Here is a 17586-nt window from a genome sequence, read left to right on the forward strand (position 1 = left end):
ACAGAACATGCCCCCCAACTATAAATTCCTTCTTCTTGATGTGTCTATCATGCCACACTTTTTTCCTTCTCTGCTTGACTGTTTGGTGAAAATATGCTAGGAACTATGCTTCATCAAGTTCAAATAGTTCATCTAATCACTTTTGGAGTGATCCCTCCTCTGTCCTATTAGTGGCCTGGGTGATAAAGATGCTTGGAATAATGAATTAGGTTGGCATCGTGACTTCTCATCCATACACAAGTTGGAAGGGTGTTTGTATGTGTATTTGCTTCATTGTTGTGCGGTATTCCCATAGTGTTACTGGTAACCTCTCTTTCCAATCATCTCTATTGGCTGAGCATACTTTGGTTAACCCATTTTCCAATATTTTTTGAATGCTTCTACAGTTCTATTGGCCCGCGGGTGGTATGGACTGCTCTTGTGATGTTGCATCATGAAGTTTTGCATCAGTAAATATTGTTTCATTGGTGAAGTGAGTTCCTTGGCCACTGGTCAGGCTCTTGGGGCACCCGAATTGTGAGATGATATTCTATTCTCAAATATGAGCCTTGTGGATGTATCTACTATGCATTCCTTCACCAGTGCTACTTCGACCCATCCGGTAAGATATTTTGTTGCTGTGATTTACTTGACATGAGAGTGATGCGTCGACAGATTGATCAACCCTATGAAATTGAATGCCCATTTTTCAAATATTTCTAAGGAATGTACCTACTATAATGGGATTTCATCGTGATGTGACGAATTTCCAACCTTTTGGCACACATCACATCCTTTGGCATCTTTATAGACCATTGAACACCATAACCCTACCTGCAACACATTTTGCGCAATAGCTTTCCCTCCGACATAGCCACCCACAACTCCTTAATGGATTTCCCATAACACATCGTGTCATTCATGGTGAAGGAAACACCACCACAAGACCTGATCAGAGCCCAATTTGTATAGGTTCCCTGTGATTAGCTAATAATCGACTACTTGCACGACCATGTGTCATAGTTGTGTATTCTTGTATTCATCTAGACATTTCCCTGTAGCTAGGAAGGCTACGATTTATTTTAGGTAACATGATATTGATTCTACTCTGAACAAATTGACATCAAGAAGTTGACCATATAGGGAGTCTCCGCTTTCTCCTGACTCCAAACTTGAGAGGTGATCAGGTACCATGTTTAATTGACCTGACTTTACAATTACTTCGAAAGTAAATTCTTGAAATAGCAGCAACCATCTACAAATTATCCCCTCAAGCACATGCTTGTTTACTAGATATTTCAATGCAGAGTGGTCAGTAAAAAACTTAAAAGGACCCCAAGAAAGTAGTGTCTAAATTTTTGAAGAGAGTAGGCCATAGCCAGTGCCTCCCTCTCGGTTGTTGTGTAATTATTTTCTGCAGTAGATAACTTTCTGATGGCAAATTAGATCAGGTGGTCAATGATCCCTTCTACTGACTGAGCCAACACTGCCCCTAGAGAAATACCGGATGCATCAATATGGACATGGAATTTCTTATTCCAGTCGAGATAGACTAGAATCGTTGCACTTACCAACTTTTCCTTCAGTATGTTTAACGCAACCTTACACTCCTCCAACCACATAAATGCGTTCGCCTTCCTTAACAACTTCTCCATTGGTGCAATGATGGAGGCATAGTTGCGAATGAATATTTGATAGTATCTACTGTGCCCCAACATCTATCTGAGTTTCTTGAAATTCATAGGTGGGTCCATGTTTACTATCACTACAACCTTGGTAGGATCTACGCATACTCCGTCCTTGCAGAGAATGTGGCCCAAAAGTGTTCCAAATGGGACCTAAAAGATGCATTTTTTAAAGTTCAAGGATATCTGTACTTGTCTTTAGTGATCAAACATTATCTTGAGTAGACTTGAATGTTTCTTTTACAGGCTTTATACTATCCAGTAATCCATGTAGACCTCTGAGAACCTGTGGATGTAGTCCCTGAAGGTTGGAAGAACAATAAATATGGCACACACATTATTAAGGCTAAATGACATCACATGGTAGGTGTACGATCCCCATTCTATAGTGAAAGTGGTTTTATTCTTGTCTTCTTTGGTGATTCTAACCTGGTGGTAGCCTAAGAACCCATCTGTGAAGGAATACACTTCATTCCCTGTTACATTATTTAGGACCTCATCACTGAATGGTGTTGGAAAGGAATCATGCACACAAACTGATATGATAATGTGATCTAGACAATTATTAAGGTATTACAGACTCATGTGCATGGATTTTCCTATGTTACTTTGTGCAATGGATCGATTAGATTGTGAAATACATAGACAATGAAGTAGTTAAAGAACATAATAGACAAACACACATAAACACAATAAGTTTAATAAGGAGTTCACCCAACACCCCTGGGCTACGTTTCCTGGTCCAACCTTCAGTGGTGACCTCTCTATTATGTCTTCAGAAGAAAATTTTTACATAAGTGAGCTCGATTTGAGTCTCACTCAACAGATACAAAACAATAAGGCTTTACTTGGATCCCCCAAGTCTTTCTGAGTACACAGACTCCCCTCACTGACTCTCTATCTCTGTTTGCTCTCTATCTCAGCACTGTTTGTCTATGTTTTTGTCAATCTGTGGCTTTAAAGCTAATCGACACTATCTGTTCATTTCTCGTTCTCAGGCTCTCTGGCTTCCCAGCCTCTATTCGCTCAGATCCCCCTTTGAGTGTTAGCAATCGTTGCTAAACGTCTACAGGGATGGTGGTCACCTGTTCTGTAACGGGATGGGCCATCGGGCCTTTGAAATCCTGAAATATCCATTCTCTTTTTACACAGAGAAATACATTCAAACACGGGAAAAATCCACCAAAACAGTGTTCATCGGACTTCAAATATCCATAAATCCGCCCTATACTTCTATCGAGTCTGCCTTTTAATTGCTTATCGCATCTCCACCATTGATCTGAGAGATCTAGATCCAACGACTAAGTTTCATTTCGGGCGGCCCATGCATACGGGGGTTAACCGCCTGAAAAGGGTGGTTTTCTCTCTCTGGCGCTTGGACACGTGGCAGCCAGTGTATGGGCTCGGGCGGAGCCCGGCCAAAACCACTTATCGCCTTTGGCCTACCCGAAATCCCGCTTGTTTTGTGATTTCCCTTTGTATTTGAAAAATACATTAAAACATGAAAATCTTGCAAAAATGGCTCATATCAGACTTGAAATAATATACAACAGTGTTAACAAACCCTTTCAGGTCCGATTTCATCGCATCAACACTTTATCCTTTGTATTTCGTTTATTTAAAATGAAATTTACATTGAAAAACCCGTTTTACCGGACTTGAAATTATATCAAATATCATTTATAATTTTATCGGGTCCAGTTTATCGCAGTCGCATTTATTATCGGCCCTGCTCCCTTGCACTGCTCCGATGCGATATTGTGATATCGCAATCGCATGTATTCGATCCTCTGGGTTGTGGTTAAGTCCATAAAAATATATATATCAACGATGTGGTAACGCGATTAAATCTGGACTGTTTATTTGCGCCCACAGATCAACGACTCTCATTTAGTTGCGTTGATCACTATTGCGCTTCCCATATAGCCACCTCCGATAAGCTTTGCCTACCTTCGCCGATTGCGATATGCCGATTAGATTTGGACCATTGATCGGCCAGATCTGACGACTCCTGTGCAAAGTTGTTTTGAGCCTCTGATAGGCCTTATTTGACTATTTTCTTCATGTTTTTTCCTCCTAATAGTGTAATTTGACTTTTTAAAAGTTTCTTCTTTTGCAATAGTCTTGAATGTTTGAAGACTTAAGGGTGTTTTAGATCCATTTTGGATCACACCTCCCCACTAAAAAGGTTTTTGTACCACCAAAAGTTGGTTTTTAAGCATCAATCAAGTGAGGATATAGCTTCCTCACTTGCCCAATCTATATCCATCTTGCACTACTTGGTTTTGAACCTTTGAGTCTCATTCTGAGGTACTCAACATCCCCTCTATGCGTAGTTCTCACCTTCCTATCCAGAAATATATCTTCCTGCAACTCATTGAGATATTCAGGCAATAGATCGTCAATGGAAGGCAACTGACTTTGCTCTTTGGGATCTTCAATCAATGAAGGTTCAAATAGTCTGAAGTTATCCTACGTTAACTACTGAATAGATGTGCATGTAAGCATGCCTTATTGGCTTCAACTTCTTAGCTTCACCTTGAATTCTGTCTTCGCTGATGTACAACCAGACTTGATCACCAACTTGGAAGCTATGCTCAATTCGATGCTTATCATGGCTTGCCTTGTACTTGGCTTGGCTGTTTTCCTGTTGTTCTTGCACTGCTTGGTGAATTTCTTGGATCTGTTCAGTGAACTTGGTTGCTTTGTCCACATCACTATGTCCATCAACTACTATGTCTTTACTAAAGACAAAATCCAAGGGAGACCTTGGTGTAAAACCAAAACAAGTCTAAAAAGGAGATCTTTGTGTAGAAGAATGTTTAGCACGGTTATAAGCATGTTGCACATAAAACAAATGTTCATCCCAAAGCTTGGGATGCTTGCTGCAATAACCCCTAAGCAACTGGATCACTGTCTTGTGGACCACCTTTGTTTGACCATCTGTTTGTGGATGAAATGCTGTGCTCTTTTTCAATCTGGTGTCCATCAACTTCCATAGACTAGACCAAAACTTCCCAACAAATCGAGAATCTCGATCAGATACAATAGAAGTGGGTAACCCAAAATGAACCCATACATGCTGAAAGAACAACTTTGCTATTTGTTCAGCTGTAATCTGCTTGTTACAAGGTATTAAAATACACATTTTGTTGAACTTGTCCATAATAACATATAAATAGTCATGACCTTTTCTAGATTTTGGCAATCCCCCAACAAAGTCCATGGAAACACTTTCCCAAGGATGAGAAGGAACTGGAAGTGGAGTGTATAAGCCTAGTTTTCTATTGTTAGGCTTGCTTTTAGCACAGATGGTACACCCTTTAATATATCTAGAAACTGTTTCATGCATTCTTGGCCGATAATAGAACCTTTGCAGCTGTGAAACTGTTTTACTTACACCAAAATGACCTTATATTAGAGAAGTATGTACTTCTCGGATTATGTTAACTCTTTCAGTTTGAGGAATGCATAACTTTCCCAAATGATATAAGAGTTGGTCCTTAACATGATAATCCAATTCTTCTACTTGTTTGCCATGACTCAAAGTTGCATATACATCCTTAAAATCTACATCTTGAGCATATTGTTCAATGTAGCTTTCATGCAATATTGAGTTATGCTTAAGTATAGTAGATGCATTTATGATTGGTCTTGATTTAATATCTGCAACCTTATTGTGTATTCCTTTCTTATACCTGATGATAAGATGAAACTGCTGTAGAAAACCCATCCACCTATTGTGTCTTGATTGCTGAAATTTAGTTTCTGAGTGAAAATATTGAAGTGGTTGATGATCAATATGTATAACTGTTTCTTTTCCCATTAGGTAATGTTTCCACTTTTTCACACTCTGTACTAATGCATACAATTCTTTATCACATGTGGGATAATTAACTACTGCAGAATTAAATGTTTCAGAATGATAACATATGGGTTTACCATGTTGCATCAACACTGCTCCCATGGCATAGTCACTGGCATCTGTTTCAATCTCAAATGGTCTTTGAAGATTTGGCAATGCTAAGATTGGTGCTGTACTAATATTTTATTTCAAGGTGTCAAAGGCTTTCTGCTATTTGCCTCCCCACTAAAACACCTTGTTCAATCCTGTTAAGGCATGTAAGGGAGATGAAATTAAGGAAATGTTAGCAATAAAATTTCTCCAATATTGTGCTGCTCCTAGGAAGCTCCTAAGTTCTGTAGCAGATTTGGGTTTAGGCCAGTTCACAATGAATTCAACCTTAGAGGGATCTATCTTCAATTCACCACCCCCTACAATATGACCCAAATAATTCAAATATGTTTTGCCAAATTCACATTTTGATAACTTTACATATATATTTTCTCTTTTCAAAACATCTAGAGTCTGCTTTACATGCTTCAAATGTTCTTCCCATGTTTTACTGAAAAATAAGAATGTCATCTAAATATGCAATTATAAAATCATCAATAAAAAGTCTGAGTACATCATTCATAACTCTCATGAAAGTGGTAGGAGCATTAGTTAAGCCAAAAGGCATAGCTAGCCATTCATATAGCCCTTAGTCTTCCATGCATCTTGTTTTGCTACTCTGACCTGATGGTAGCCACTACGCAAGTCCAACTTGGAAAAGTAAACAACTTCTTTTAGCTGATCTGATAGATCATAAATGCAAGGAAGGGGATAACGATTCTTGATCGTTATTTTATTTAGTGCTCTATAATCAATGCACATCCTCCACGAACCATCTTTCTTTCTCACCAACACAATTGGAGATCCACATGGTGATGTGCTTGGCCTTATGAAACCTTTATCAAGCAGCTCCTGTACCTGCTTCTTGATCTCTGTATTCTCTAAAGCGGATAACCTGTACATTCCGATGTTAGGCAATGGAGCATCTTGCTGCAAATGAATATCATGTACTATTTCCCTTTTGGGTGGCAAACCTTTAGGTTCTTGAAATAGGATATCATATTCCGGAACAACTTTTTCTAAATAATCTTTCTTTTTAGCATCACAGCCTTCAAATGCATTGGTTTTATCAAGGGTCTATTCCTTTACAACCATTAGTAAAATTTGCTTGCATGAATTTACAATTCTTTTCATCTACCTTGAGTTTATGAGAGTGTAGTTATTTCTGAGCTGATGAGCTCTTACAATATATTCTATTCCATCTTTTGTGAGTTGATACTTATTTTCAGTTCTATAGAAAATGGCCTTTCTATCATACAAGTAAGGACTTCCTAAAACAATACCACATATATCCAAGGGAACTATATCTAACTCAACCTCATCTACAAAAGTTGACCCAATAGCAAACCTAAGTTTACATTGTCTAGTCACTTGTAGCTTTGCTTTATCACATACCCAACCTAATGGATATGGCTTCTTGTGAGGTGCTTTTAGTAAGCCCAACTTCTTTACAATTGTTTTAGAAATCAAGTTTACTTGTGAACCACTATCAAATAAAGTATCAATATTTTGATGCTTGGAAATAACTCTAATATGAAAAAGCTCATGTCTTTTCCTCTCATTGTCTTCATTATCAATAGATTGTGCATAATTACTAGTAGATGCTTAAGAATTTTTACCTTTTATACCTGTGGTGTTGTTGGGAAAAGTATCCAATACGGAATGACCCTATCCCACTCTAAGGGTGATAGTACCTTAGCAACAATCAAAGCAAAGCTATTTGATATTACTTCTTTATGAGATGTAAAAGAGGGGAGAAAGAGATCCACTAACCGATGTCTTTCGCTAATGATTGATCCAATCTTCTCTCCTTGCTGCTTGCTCCCAGCTCCTTGCTCTTTCACTGGTCCAGCTACACCAAGATCCTACAAAATGACAAGAGAGGGAAACTACAAGAAGCATGCATTCATAATTGATTCAAGGATTAGAATAAATCAAATACACAAGTATAACAATACACCATTGAAACACATGCATATAGAAGAACCTCAAATGCTTTATTAATGAAAGAAGTAAAGTTCAGGAAGTGATACAACCATAAGAGGCCCAATCCAGCATCACCTCCCAGCAGAAAGAAATCTCCTCTTCACCTCCTTCAAAGCAAATCACCCAATAGTTCTAAACTCAAACCAACAACACTTCCTTACATTCACAAGATTCCAGCCTCCCTAGACCTCATGAGAGAGATCTATATATAGGATTTTTGGAGAAAGGATGAGTCATCTTGAAGCTGGCATGAAGCTGACTAGTGTCCTCTCCCACTTCAGTTATTCTTTAGTTCTTGAGTCCACTTGGAGGTTCTTGCTTCCACTTGGAGATCTAGACCCTCTTACTCATCACCAGTCGAATTCCTTGATCCAAGTGTCATTTTGGAAGCTTCCTGGGCATTGACACCTTGAGGAATGACTGTGCCACATGTCCCAACTCGCCCAGCGTAGGTAGCCTTCTTTGCAGTTGACATTCAGCACAGGTAGACAGTGGAGCAGTTGAAATTCAGTGCAGATGCTCAGTGGAGCAGTTGACATGATCCAAAATTAGCTTGTTTTTGAGTGTTTTCAGGTGGAGAACTGATATTCAGTGCTATGGTTTGCTGACCTTGTTCCTCTAGGGGTAGGAACAACATGTTTAGGGACTTTGGATCCCTCAGATTATGGACATTTCATGCTTCATGCTGTAAGGCACAAAAATGTCTATAACAGTTGCCCCCTAAAGTATGAGGTCGTTTATCGGGTGAAATGCTTTATCCAGAGGATCTGAAGTTCATTCAATCGCTGAGAGGTGACCTGTAATAAAATACAATACAATACATTATTTTTCATTCTGCTTTCATGATCTAGCTGAGGCGGGCATTCCCATGCTCAGCTTTATAAATTCATTTTGGTACATAGAACAGACGATCGTCTGATGATAGACTGATAATTCTCTGCTGAAATTATCATCCTTTGAGTAGGATGATCATCTGCTGCAATGATGTACATGTCAAATGTCTTTATATTTCCTGAATGTATATCGCAGCCCGGATGGATGAAACTAGATCCGGGGTCTTCAAACTCGTTCGATCTTCACTCTAAGTACAAGTCGATCCATGTGAGAATTGCGCTGAAGTCGAACATGGAAAGACATCGCTTGATTACCGGTCAATGATGTAAACCGTTAACAAGCGCGAGAGGAATCACCGATAATGATAATGACCCTCAAGGTACTGCAGTATAATTCACGTGGTGTGAATAAAGGACTTGGCGTCGAACACCACGCAAAATCTTTCGGTCGAAGGTCATTGATGTATACCTGTCACCGGAAGTGAGAAACTTGCCATTGAGGCATGCAAGCTTCAAAGTACTGAGGGGGTTGTTCCTAGATCAACTTCTCGGATAATGAGCTGAAGTCGACAAGAAGCGATCCGTCAAAGGAGGGCCTTAATGAATCCCACATCAGTGACACGGAACGGAGCTAATGATTTTAATGGAGGTGAAAACAATCCGTGACATATGATTCAGGGTGGCGATCATGGGTGGATGAAGGATAATGTATGGCAGTGGATGGGACACGGTTGACTCTTTCTGAACAACATCTCTTGAACATATAATGACACTGATGCGATGGATTGGTAGCATTACCCCAAATGTGGATGGTTTGGCGAGACCATGGTGATGAGACCGGTGAATGAAACAACCCAACCCGATGTGGTACGGAGGAAAAGTGTCATGTTCAAGAGTGACTTGCTACCATTGAAGCTTTGAGGTTATCCCAATTTTTCCCCAGTCATTTCTGACCAGTACCTCTTTATTTTTGTCAAGCTTGAGGAGGATAACATATGCTTGTTCTATAACCTGCCCTTCGGGCAAGCCCATCGCTATGTTTTAACGAGCCTAGCGATAGGGAAACTCGTTCTCGTCTAAAGACAAGTTTGTTGCTATTTAATCATTTTAACGAGTCTAACGACAAGGAAAAATCGATCCTTTTCATTTTTAGAGAGTCTGAAAAGGTACATAAAGTCAACTCCAAAATTCCGTTTTCGTCATCTAATCCCTTAAGTCCGAAAAAGTATAAAACAATACAGAAGGGATGAATTTTCGATAACTTTAACGAGCCGAATAAAACAAGCGCTCGACCTTTTTGTGTAATAATCCCTCAGGTCCAAAAAGATTAAAATCTAGAGGAGGGATAGCTCTTCCGGTCACTTTAACGAGTTGGAAGGCCAAAACTCGGTAATCTTTTCATATTTTACGAGTCAGTTGAAAAGAGCTCAAAGAAGACTCGTCTTTTAAGGAACGAGTGATAAACAAGGATAGCAGCAGATTCCAGGTACAGGTTGGAATTTTCCAATCACGGCAGTGTCACAAGGATGGCTAGGTGAAATCACTCTTCACAGCTGTTCCTCAAAATGGGTAAACAATCATATGGAGGTGAACGATCGGCCAAATGACGGTGGAGGTGGCAGGTGCAAACACGACCAAGGCTTTTATGGCTGATAAATTTACGATCACAAAGGTTATTTACCGAAATAGGTTCATTTTTTATTTAAAAATGAGCTTAAACTCTGGGGGAAACATTGCTCACTACTTTTATTTATTTTTTAACGAGCATGAAGACCGCGTTAAAACTGCTCGGATCTTGCGTTTATTTTTTAACGCGCATGAACTTTATGCTAAAACTGCTCGATATACCAGTCATAAGATAAGAAATGTCTTCCTGTGAGATCTCTATTTTTTAAGGAGTTTCATCTTCACTAAGCTTTACTCCATATCCTTTCTTTATGAAAGTTCAGAAACGACTAATCCAAAAAACAGATAAATAACCGCTCTTTGCTTGCACTCCAAAAGGTTTGCATGCCCCCAAGTATAAAATACAATTTCAAGGCTGCCCCTCCTCTCCCCCACCTCTGCTTTTCTTTGGGTGTTCACATCTACTTGTCGTCTTGCCAGTCTAATGTTAACGATACTTGTCTTCTCGTTATTTTTAACGGGTCTTACGCGATACTTGTCTTCTCGTCAGCCCAATTTTAACAGATCTTTCGCAAGATCGCAAGAGAACAGCTACTTGCGACAAGAGAAGAACACTACTCAAAGACAAAACATTAGTGTTATTGAGGGAGGCTTGCCTCTTTCTGGTTACCCAAAGATTGTTTCGTTAATATTTCAAACAAAACATTTCCTCGACACTGTCTACCGAAATAGACAAGGGTGAATGATTGTTGTCAAACACGTAACCTTGACAAAAGAATCCTATTCCAGAACAACCCCTCTTCCATCCATGGACGGGGTACGGACTAGTCATATTCTCTCGCGGAAATTCTACCTTGTACCCAGGGTTTTTCCTGCCCGAAGCAGACCAGGATGCATGCCCCCTGGGTTCCAGTCCCATTTTTCCGAATCACTCACACTCATCGGGAAGGAGGACTGGGGGTGGAGACATTTCTTGATTGAATAGACCATTCAGGGTTGGTATCTGACTATTTGCGATGCGTGATCCCGGAAATGAAAGTTGGTCCACGAGCTTGACCATTCTTCCTTCGTGTGGAAAACACATTACTCTAAAGAGTGAGGAGACTACAGCTCCCATGCAATATATATAGTCTCGTCCAAGGAGTAGGTTCTAATCCAAGGGTCCTTGAACGACCATCACGTTCATTTGAACGGTCTTCCCTTTCAATGTAACAGGCACATTGGGGAGGATCCCTAATGGTCGACTGGTTCCTTTATCGAAACCCGAGAGATTTCTTACCTCAGGTAAAAGCGTCGGGGAACCCAGTGCTTTCCAAGCAATAGAGGAAAGGATACTCACAGATGCCCCTTCATCAATGATAGTCCCAGCCATTACCATTCTGTAAATTTGGACTATGATTCTGAATGGTATACTGGCTGGTAACCGGGGTCTGCCTAGTTGGTTCCAATGAAAGGACACAACCAGGTTGCTTGGTGGTAGGACCGAATACACGGCCGGATATGACCCTGACGACGTTCCTTCCTGCGATAAAGGAATGGGCGCACTGCCCTGATGCTCATCAGAGTCTGTGTTGATGAAAAGAATCTAGATGGTGTCATCCTTATTCTCTTCAGTGAGGGTGTCATTTGAAGATGAATATTCAGTGACGGTGTCATTTGAAGATGAAACTTCTGAAGGAAGAACCGGGTCAACTGCCGTTTCGACCTTTGGACTTTCGTCCGGTCTGGATTCAGTAGGTTCATTTTCAATGACTGACGCTTCAGCTGACCACTTGAGCGGGCCAGCTGTATTCTCAACCAACGAAGGACTTGGCACGAGTTTTTTGTATCCAGGAGGAAGTCTCAACGGTGAAACCGGAAGATCTTCCAAAACTCTCTTCGCTTCGTCTAAGAAGGGACAACGGTGGATGGCGTGATCGCCTTCACACAGTCTGCAGGGGGATCTTGCTCCCCCTCTTTTTCTTGAACCTTCACTTTCGCTGGTGGACGGTAAGCATTCAACATGGTTATCAGAGGTTGATGCTCCCGAATTGTGCAAACGAGGGGACCAGTCCCTTAGTATCCGGGGAATACAGGGACAATCTCTATGGAAGTGGTCTCCTCTACATATGACACATGGCGATTTAGGCCCGGTCTGTGCTGTGTGTGGATTTTTGTCAGATGTCTTTTGGTTGCCCCCAGTCGCCTTAGGCTCCTTCTTCTTCTTCTCTCTCTTCTTCTTCTCCTTCTTCTCCATGGGAGCTTGGCTTTTGCCGGCTCTACCTTGCGAAGATGAAGGATTGGAGGAAGAGTTATAGGAAGTAGAAGGCTGGTGGGCAGCTCTAGACTGATCTAACTGTTGACTCGACTGTTCAGGAACCATGGTGTTCTGAACTACATTGGTTGAGAAAAGCCAAATTGGCAGGCCAATTGTCAGTCCTGGAAGCGACAATGTGGCCATGTGGGGCGCACCAACTTCTCCCCAAGAGGAGAAAGGACTAGGATTTCCATCATGTGGAATTCCTTGGTTGGGGCGTTCCATGTTCTCAACCTACAGATCAATGTAGGAATAGGAGGTGATTATGTTCCGTTTAAAATAAATTTTATAACGACGCTTTAGACACAACTTGCTTTTTCACTTTTTAAGAGTCGAGAAAAAGCTAACGATGACTCTAGTCTCCTTCGATGTTTTAACGAGCCCGAAGTGACAAATGCTCGGATGGACTTTTTCAGTTATAGAGTTTGAAAAAGGCCAAAAGAAACTACTCTGGAGTTCTAGGCAGAGGGTGTGCCAAACGTTTCGCAAAACCACAGAATACGTTTTACGGTACGAGTGGTCGATCTTCGTGAATGCTGTGTTCACTGCATTGCGATCAGTAGGGCGACCGACACGGCTTCCTATGGATAAAGGCTTTGTTCGTATAGGGGTCTCCCAATATATACGCGACGGTACGTGGGAGCACAAGTCCGTACTAGCGCTACCGTCTCTCAGGAGGAATCACCCACCTTCTTAGAGACCGACAGTCACTAGGCTTAACGACGCCGGAACACGTCTCTAGCTTAGACCTCTATGTGTTTACGTTATGTTTCAATGCATTGTTATGTAAATTCAATTTATTTTAATGTTGATATTGTTTAGCAGTTTTCCTTTATGGATCACCACGAGATGTATAATACAACTTCCTAAATGTAGTCTAAGATGATAAGCAAGCTTTTCAATCTTTCAACTTTGAAAATCTTAACTACTGAGGGAAAAGAAAGACATCATCTTTTCACACAGATCATAGAGAACACACTAATGCACTTTTCCCTAAATCAACATGCAAACTGTCAAAATGCACATGCACAATGCAGGTATTTCTTTTCTCTTTCTTAATGTTGATGTAATACAAAAAGAAAGCTATTGTATAATTTTGAATTCAATTTCAAGTGAAAGCAAACAAGCTTTGTCCAAAATCAAAAGACACCTTAAGATTTACTTGTTTCGACACTAGAAATATATAAATTCAAACCATATGACGAAAGAAAAAGCTCAATCAGCTATGAACAGCAAACAAACTAACTCTTAAGATCAAAACGACACTTTATCACAAGTCTAGATCTAAGAGGCCACAGCAAGACTAGTTCACTTTCGTTATGGGAAACTGCAAATGATATAAGAAATACACAAAGAACAAATACAATTTCTTTATACAACCGAGGCAGAATAGTGGCAAGGAAAGGTGGTTTCAGATAGGTACATTGACTGATAACAGGCTGCAAAAACAAGGATGAAAACAGGGCAATAAACAGCAGGGAACCCCAGTTGCACAAGGCAAAACTGGTTCAGCGCAGGTAGTACACTATCAGTTTGACATTCAGCACAGGTAGCCCCTTCGGGACCTGCGATGAAATGCAGACTGCCTTCACAGTGCCTGTAATGAAGATAGAAACTCTTGTTTTTCTCAGTTTCCGGGTTACAGATTGCTAAAAAATTCACAGTTTTTGGCCAAATCAGAAGCTATCAATCAAGTACACACTAAAGGGTAATTAGGAGGATGAAAAGCTATCACTAAGAGCTGTTCAGAGTCCTTGTGGATCAGCTCTTCAAATCATAAACATGCCCAGAAACTGAGCTAGAGTAGCTGCCCTCTACTTTGCATTTGAAAGATCCAAATGCAGTTCGATTCGGTACTCCCTTTGTTTAGGAAATGAATAGCAAAATCACAAACAACCAACAAGATACGATCCCCAGTGGAGTCGCCAATTTGTTGTTGGGAAAAGTATCCAATACGGAATGACCCTATCCCACTCTAAGGGTGATAGTACCTCAGCAACAATCAAAGCAAAGCTATTTGAGATTACTTCTTTATGAGATGTAAAAGAGGGGAGAAAGAGATCCACTAACCGATGTATTTCGCTAATGATTGATCCAATCTTCTCTCCTTGCTGCTTGCTCCCAGCTCCTTGCTCTTTCACTGGTCCAGCTACACCAAGATCCTGCAAAATGACAAGAGAGGGAAACTACAAGAAGCATACATTCATAATTGATTCAAGGATTAGAATAAATCAAATACACAAGTATAACAATACACCTTTGAAACACATGCATATAGAAGAACCTCAAATGCTTTATTAATGGAAGAAGTAAAGTTCAGGAAGTGATACAACCATAAGAGGCCCAATCCAGCATCACCTCCCAGCAGAAAGAAATCTCCTCTTCACCTCCTTCAAAGCAAATCACCCAATAGTTCTAAACTCAAACCAACAACACTTCCTTACATTCACAAGATTCCAGCCTCCCTAGACCTCATGAGAGAGATCTATATATAGGATTTTTGGAGAAAGGATGAGTCAGCTTGAAGCTGGCATGAAGCTGACTAGTGTCCTCTCCCACTTCAGTTATTCTTCAGTTCTTGAGTCCACTTGGAGGTTCTTGCTTCCACTTGGAGATCTAGACCCTCTTACTCATCACCAGTCGAATTCCTTGATCCAAGTGTCATTTTGGAAGCTTCCTGGGCATTGACACCTTGAGGAATGACTGTGCCACATGTCCCAACTCGCCCAGCGCAGGTAGCCTTCTTTGCAGTTGACATTCAGTGCAGGTAGACAGTGGAGCAGTTGACATTCAGCGCAGATGCTCAGTGGAGCAGTTGACATGATCCAGAATTAGCTTGTTTTTGAGCGTTTTCAGGTGGAGAACTGATATTCAGTGCTGTGGTTTGCTGACCTTGTTCCTCTAGGGGTAGGAACAACATGTTTAGGGACTTTGGATCCCTCAGATTATGGACATTTCATGCTTCATGCTGTAAGGCACAAAAATGTCTATAACATGTGGCTGCGACTGTTGTTTCATCACTTGAGTCTGACCCCAAATATTTCTGAATAGCAGCAACAGTATTCTTCTTCTTACCACCGAAATGCTTGGGTTTAAGCTCCGTATGCAAAGACCAGCAGTGTTCATCATCATGCCCATCCTTATTGCAGTGAGTGCATGAAGGTTTGTCTTTCTATACAATGTTTGTCTTCCTCTCCTTCCATTTTTGCTTCTTCTTTTCCTTGTTCTTGCTTGCAGTGGGTTTTGATGATCCCCCAATCTCTGGGTTCACATTCTTGCCTCTAGCCTCTAGATGTGTAGCCTGAACTAATACCTCATCTATGCTAGTGGGGTTAAACATGAGAATGGTGTGCCTCAAATAGCTATGAAAACCACCTATATACTTCAACAAAGTTTCAGGTGAGTCTAGAGAAATGCTTAGAATTAAAGCTCTTTTTCTAAATTCCCGGGTATAGCTTTGTACACTTTGGCCTTTTAATTGGCAAAGAGTTTTCCAACTCATCATTGCTTGCTGCATATAAGCTAGTGGATAGAATTATTTTTTAATGGCAAAAACAAATTCATTCCAGGTAGAAATAATTTTACCATGCTTCTTCAAATCAGCTTGTGTCTTGCCTTCCCACCACACAAGGGCAGTTCCTCCAAGGTGAAGGCTAGCCAGTTGAATCTTTCTCCTTTCTGAATTGATGTTCTATACCCTGCAATATACATCAATCCGTCTAATCCAATTATCTAGCTTTTCTGCATTTAATTCACCATCATAAATTGGTAAATCAAATTTCACATCTAATTCAATCACAACAGTTTTCTTCTTTTTCTTTTAAGGGCTAGTTTTATGTGAAGAATATGATGAGGATGGTGATGATGGAGTAGATGGTGGAGAGGGCCTCTCTTCTTTTCTACCTTCTGGATGGCCATCTAGAAGAGGTTCCTCTACTCCTTTTTCTGTTTGAGGTGCTGAAGTGCTTTCACCTCGACCTTTCTTAAATTCTCGATACATCTCCTCCACCATGGCTCTCATGGTCATGAAACTGTCCATGAACTGAGAGTCTAATTCTGATGAGGTTTGTTCTGCCATCCTCCTCCTAGGATAGGCTCTTCTAATTTCTGGATTAGTCTCAACAAGTTCTCCTTCTCCTAGTTTGAGCTTTGATCTAGTTAGCATTCAACAATCCAACACAAGCTTGTCTAACCTTAGCAAACCTAAAGCTCTGATACCACTTGATTTGATAATGTGATCTTAGAAAATTATTAAGGTATTACAGACTCATGTGCATGGATTTTCCCATGTTACTTTGTGCAATGGATCAATAAGATTGTGAAATACATAGACAATGAAGCAGCTAAAGAACATAATAGACACACACACATAAACACAACAAGTTTAATAAGGAGTTCACCCAACACTCCTGTGCTATGTCTCCTTGTCCATACTTCAGTGGTGACTTCTCTATTATGTCTTCAGAAGCAGAGTTTTACAAAAGTGAGCTTGATTTGAGTCTCACTCAACAGATACAAAACAACAAGGCTTTACTTGGATCCCCCAAGTCTTTCTGAGTACACCGACTCTCCTCACTGACTCTTTGTCTCTGTTTGTTCTCTGTCTTAGCATTGCTTGTCTCTTTTTCTGTTAGTCTGTGGCTTTAAAGCCAATCAACACTATCTTTTCGTTTATCCTTCTCGGGGTCTTTATCTTCCCGCCCTCTATCCGCTCAGATCCCTCTTTGAGCGTAAGCAATTATTGCTAAATGCCTACAGGGATGGTGGACACCTGTTTTGTAATGGAATGGGCCATCGAGCCATTGAAATCCATGAAATAGCCGTTCTCTATTTACATAAAGAAATACATTCAAACATGGGAAAAATCTGCCAAAACACTGTTCATCGGACTTAAAATATCCATAAATCTGCCCTATACTTCTATCAGGTCTGCTTTTTAATTGCTTATCGCATATCCACCGTTGATCTGAGAGATCTAGATCAATGGCTGAGGTTCATTTCAGGCTGCCCATGCATACAGGGGTTAACCACTAAAAAAGGTTGGTTTTCTCTCTTTGACGCCTGAACACGTGGTAGCCAGTGTATGGGCTTGGGAGGAGCCCAGCCAAAACCGCTTACCACCTTCGGCCTACCCGAAATCCTGCTTGTTTTGTGATTTCCCTTTGTATTTTAAAAATACATTAAAATATGAAAATCCCGCAAAAATGGCTCATATCGGACTTGAAA

The sequence above is a fragment of the Pinus tabuliformis genome, chromosome 5_2 (genome assembly GCF_031772625.1).
Source record: "Pinus tabuliformis cultivar Carrire ecotype Pingquan chromosome 5_2, CPIR1, whole genome shotgun sequence".
Taxonomy (NCBI): Eukaryota; Viridiplantae; Streptophyta; class Pinopsida; order Pinales; family Pinaceae; genus Pinus; species Pinus tabuliformis.